At 46.6% G+C, this 5,310-nt stretch overlaps 1 pseudogene; it reads left to right on the top strand.

Moving 5' to 3' along the window:
• The first annotated feature begins 3,390 nt into the window (after positions 1–3,390).
• Positions 3,391–4,664, top strand: LOC101724354 (retinoic acid receptor gamma pseudogene; annotated as a pseudogene).
• The last annotated feature ends 646 nt before the right edge of the window (positions 4,665–5,310 follow it).

Here is a 5,310-nt window from a genome sequence, read left to right as displayed (position 1 = left end):
ATAGATGCAAAAATCGTTAATAAGAAACTGGCAAACAGAATGCAGAAGATCATTAAGAAGATCATACACCCTGATCAAGTGGGATTCATCCCAGGGATGCAGGGATGGTTCAATATATGAAAATCAGTTAATGTAATACACTATATCAGTAGAGCCAAGGACAAAAACCATATGATTATCTCCATAGACATAGAAAAAGCATTTGACAAAATCCAACATGCTTTTATGATAAAAACCCTACAAAAAATTGGAATAGATGGTCTCTACCTCAAACTGATAGAAGCCATCTATGAAAAACGAATGGCCAATATCATACTAAATGGTCTAAAACTGAAATCCTTCACACCCAAATCAGGAACAAGACAAGGATGTCCACTATCACCACTCTTGTTCAATATAGTTCTGGAAACATTAGCCACACAATTAGACAAGAGAAAGAAATAAAAGGAATAAAGATAGGAAATGAAGAAGTCAAATTGTCATTATTTGCAGATGACATGACACTCTACACAGAAGACCCCAAGAACTCTACCAAAAGTCTCCTAGACTTAATAACCAAATTCAGTCAAGTAGCTGGTTACAAGGTCAACACACAAAAATCAATAGCTTTCCTCTACACGAATGACAGACTCACTGATTGAGAAATAGGGCAAATAATTCCTTTCACAATAGCATCCAAAAAACTGAAATACCTAGGAATCATCCTAATGAAAGAAATCAAAGACCTCTTCTCTGAAAACTATGGCAATCTGAAAAGAGAGATTGAAGATGATATCAGAAAATGGACAGACATCCTTGCTCCTGGGTAGGAAGGATTAATATAGTGAAAATGGTCATACCTCCAAAACTGCTAAATAGATTTAATGCAATTCCAAGTGAGATCCCAGCAGCATACTTCATAGACCTTGAGAAAACAATCCAAAAATTCATTTGGAACAAGAAGAGACCCAGAATAGCAAAAGCAATTCTAGGTAACAGAGACATGGCAGGGGGTATCACAATCCCCAACCTGCAACTCTACTACAAAGCTACTGTGATAAAACAGCATGGTACTGGCAAAGAAACATACCTGAGGACCAGTGGAACAGATTAGAAGATGCAGAAACAACACCAGACACACTCAGCCATCTCATCTTCGACAAAGGAGCCAAACACCCTCACTGGAGGAAAGATAGCCTCTTTAATAAATGGTGCTGGACAAATTGGGCTTCAACTTGCCAAAGATTAAAACTAGACCTATATCTCTCACTATGCACTAAACTAAAATCAAAATGGATTAAAGATCTAAATATTAAAATAGAAACTCTGAACCAGTTGGAACAGAGGTTAGGTAGAACCCTTGAAGACATCGCTGTAGGAAAAGATTTTATGAACCAAGCCTCAGTTGCCCATGAACTAGCACAAACAATCAACAAATGGGATCTCTTCTTCTTAAAAAGCTTCTGCACAGCAAGAGAAACCACCAGCAGTGTGAAGAGACAACCCACAATGTGGGAAAAAATCTTCACCTGCTCTTCCTCAGACAATGGTCTACTCTCTCGAATCTATAAAGAACTTAAAAAGATCAGACCTACAAAATTTAATGACCGAATCCAAAAATGGGCATCTGAAATGAACAGACATTTCTCACACAAAGAAGTAGAAATAGCAAATAAATACATGAAAAAATGTTCAACATCACTGGTCATTGGAGAGATGCAAATGAAAACAACGCTGAGATTCCACTTCACTCCAGAAAGAATGGCTGCTATCATGAAATCAACCAATAACAAATGCTGGCAGGGCTGTGGGGGAAGAGGAACCCTTCTCCACTGCTGGTGGGAGTGTAGACTGGTGCAAGCACTGTGGAAATCAGTATGGAGATACCTCAGAGAACTAGGACTGGAAGTCCCATTTGACCCCACTATTCCACTGCTGGAGATCTTCCCCAAAGAATTAAAAGAATCATACCACAGTGATATATGTGCACCCATGTTCATAGCAGCACAGTTTGTAATAGCTAAAACTTGGAAACAGCCCAAATGCCTATCAACTGGAGACTAGATAAAGAAAATATTTTTTTTTATAAAATGGAGTACTACTCAGCCATAAAAAATGAGAAATTAAAGACATTTACAGCTAAGTGAATGCCCATTGATGGAATACTCTTAAGTGAAATAAATAGGACACACATGTGTAAATACCAAATAGTTTCTCTGGTGTGAGAACCTGAAAGTGTAAATAAGGACTAAATGTATAATAGGTAATGTGAAATAGGAAGAAAAGGGGCAAAGGGGAAGGAAGTGGGAGGGATAGGGGAAAGGATAGAAGGGAATGGGGTTAATATGAGAAAATGGAAAAATAGGAACAAAATCTTTGTAAATAGGGAGGACTGGAGGGGTTTAAGGGAGGGCTGGGCAAGGGTGAAAAATAAGAACCAAGAGAGACTATGTAAAGGTGCAAATTTCCAATGATGAAAGTCATTATGTTGTATACCTAAAATGTTCCAATGAGTAGAATGAATAATCGTTAATGTAAAATAGGAAGAAAAGGTCCAAAGGCGTAGGGGTAGTGGGAGGGGCAGGGGAAAGGAAAGAAGGGAAAGGAAAAAATGATGAGAAATGGAAAAAATGGAAATGAAGTCTTTGTAAATAGGGAAGGGTGGAGGGGGTGAAGGGAGGGCTAGGAATGGGGAAAAAATAAGAACCAAGATGCATTATGTAAAGGTACACTTCCCAATGAGAAATGTAATTGTGTTGTATACCTACAATGTACCAATAAAAGAATTTAATACAAAAAAAAAAAAAGACAGATAATAGCAGATGGGGGGGTAGGGAGGGAGAAAAAGAAAGAAAATATTTTCCATGTCCCTGACTGCAGAGTCAGTGTGCGATTTGGGAGAAAATGGGTATTTTGGGGCGGTCACGTGGCAGGCAGACTCTGAGTGGCCCCCGGACAGTCCCAGCCTAGTGCTCTGGCCCCGTGGAGGCTCTCATTCCCGCCATCCCCGGACATGGTGACGCTGCGACCCGAGACCGCCCTCGCCCGATCTTGGGGCTCCACGGCCTCCCTTCCCTGACCCCCCTCCAGTTACTGCCCAGTCCACTCAGCCTGAACCAGTATGTAGGAAGGAATCTCTTCAGGTGGCCAGAGGGGCTTGTGTCTTGCACAGCTGTAATCCTAGTCCTCACATTTGAAGCTCCAGCATTGAAGTCATCTTCTATGTAGAGAAGTGGTTTGGAGGACCACAGTCTATATCCTCAAGGACCTTTGGAGTCCCAGTGGGCCAGCCAGGCAGGGCGGCACGAAGCCTAAGCCTCCCAGGCTGGGGCAGTGGACATGTGCGGGGGCTGAGGCTGAAGATCACCCCGCCCACTGTAGACCCCAAGGGACTTCCACAGCGCAGCTACCATGGCCACCAATAAGGAGCGACTTTTTGCAGCCGGTGCCCTTGGGCCTGGATCTGGCTACTCAGGAGCAGGTTTCCCCTTTGCCTTTCCAGGGGCACTCAAGGGGTCTCCACCATTTCAGATGCTGAGCCCTAGCTTCCGGGGCCTGGGCCACCCTGACCTCCCCAAGGAGATGGCTTCTCTGTCAGTGGAGACACCGAGCACCAGCTCAGAGGAGATGGTTCCCAGCTCGCCTTCGCCCCCACTGCCTCCTCCGGTCTACAAGCCATGCTTCCTGTGCAATGACAAGTCCTCTGGTTACCACTATGGGGTCAGCTCATGTGAAGGTTGCAAGGGCTTCTTCCCACGCAGCATCCAGAAGAACATGGTGTACACATGTCATCAAGATAAAAAATGTATCATCAACAAGGTGACCAGGAATCGCTGCCAGTACTGCCGGTTGCAAAAGTTCTTTGAAGTGGGCATGTCCGATGAAGCTGTATGGAATGACAGGAGCAACAAGAAGAAAGAGGTGAAGGAAGAAGGGTCACCTGACAGCTATGAGCTGAGCCCACAGTTAGAAGAGCTCATCACTGAGGTCAGCAAAGCCCATCAGGAGACCTTCCCCTTGGTCTGCCAGCTGGGTAAGTAAACCACAAACTCCAGTGCCGACCACTGTGCAGCTGGATCTGGGGCTGTGGGACAAATTCAGTGAGCTGGACGCCAAGTGCATCATCAAGATTGTAGAGTTTGCTAAGCAGTTGCCTGGCTTTACAGGGCTCAGTATTGCTGACCAAATCTCTCTGCTCAAGGCTGCCTGCCTGGACATCCTGATGCTGAGGATCTCCACAAAGTACACCCAGAGCAGGACACCATGACCTTCTCCAATGGGCTGACCCTGAACCGGACCCAGATGCTGGCTTTGGGCTGATCACAGACCTCATCTTTGCCTTTGCTGGGTAGCTGTTGCCACTGGAGATGGATGACACAGAGACCGGGCTGCTCAGTGCCATCTGTCTCATCTGTGGAGACCTCATGGACCTAGAGGAACCTGAGAAGGTGGACAAGCTTCAGGAGCCACTGGGTTGGGCTCCAGGCAGCAGACTGACCATCTCCCGGACACCACCAGTGACTGGGGGAGGACCGGCTGTGCTCTCTCCCCACCCTTCCAGCAAGCTCCTTGTTTTGCCAAAGTTTCTGGGGGTGCCTCTGTGTTCATCCCTTCCTGCTCCTATGGTTCTGTTCCAGTCCTGGGAGCCTACCCTGCTCCCACCAGGAGAAAGAGTGGAGGGATGAGCCTGGGTCTGAACTGTAAAATCTCAGCACTGCCCTTAGATACCAGGGACCCAGTCTCCCCAGGGTAGGAGGAAGGCCCTGTCATCCCATAGCCCCTTCCACTGCTGGGTGCTTGGGCCTCTGGGAGCAAACAGGAACACTAGAGACCACAACGGGGGCCCAGGTGGACTGAGTCCACCTTCTTGCCCCTGCCCCTGGTGCCTAACGGTGTGTGACTGCCCCCGTGCCGAGTTCTCACACCAGGTCAGGGTGGGAGCAGGCTGGGCCCTGCACTTCTGGAGTGACACTTGAGGATGAAAGGAACAAATGCAGGTCCGTTCTGCACCTCTTTGCTGGAGTGCAGTGTTTACCCATGCCCTCCATTATAAGCCCCTCCCCCAGCCTTGTCAAGTGCCTTGGGATCCTCCTGACCCCCATCTCAGCCATGGGGCAGGGAGCCTTTACACTACAGAAGGGCCAAGGATACCTCTACTTCTAGTGCCTTCCACCCTTAATCTCCAGAGCAGCTTGCCCCAGGAGGGGAGTTGCTGCTTAGCTGATCCCACCCTGACCCAGATGAAGCCTCTATTTATTTATTAGCTTTTGTTTATATCCTGGAATGACCCCTTTCTCTAGGGGTCTTGAGAGGGGGACCCCAAGACCTCTG

This window comes from Heterocephalus glaber, unplaced genomic scaffold, assembly GCF_053883595.1.
Source record: "Heterocephalus glaber isolate CG9 unplaced genomic scaffold, H.glaber_assembly_v1.0 deba00000122, whole genome shotgun sequence".
Taxonomy (NCBI): Eukaryota; Metazoa; Chordata; class Mammalia; order Rodentia; family Bathyergidae; genus Heterocephalus; species Heterocephalus glaber.
This window is presented reverse-complemented; position numbering and strand designations above follow the sequence as displayed.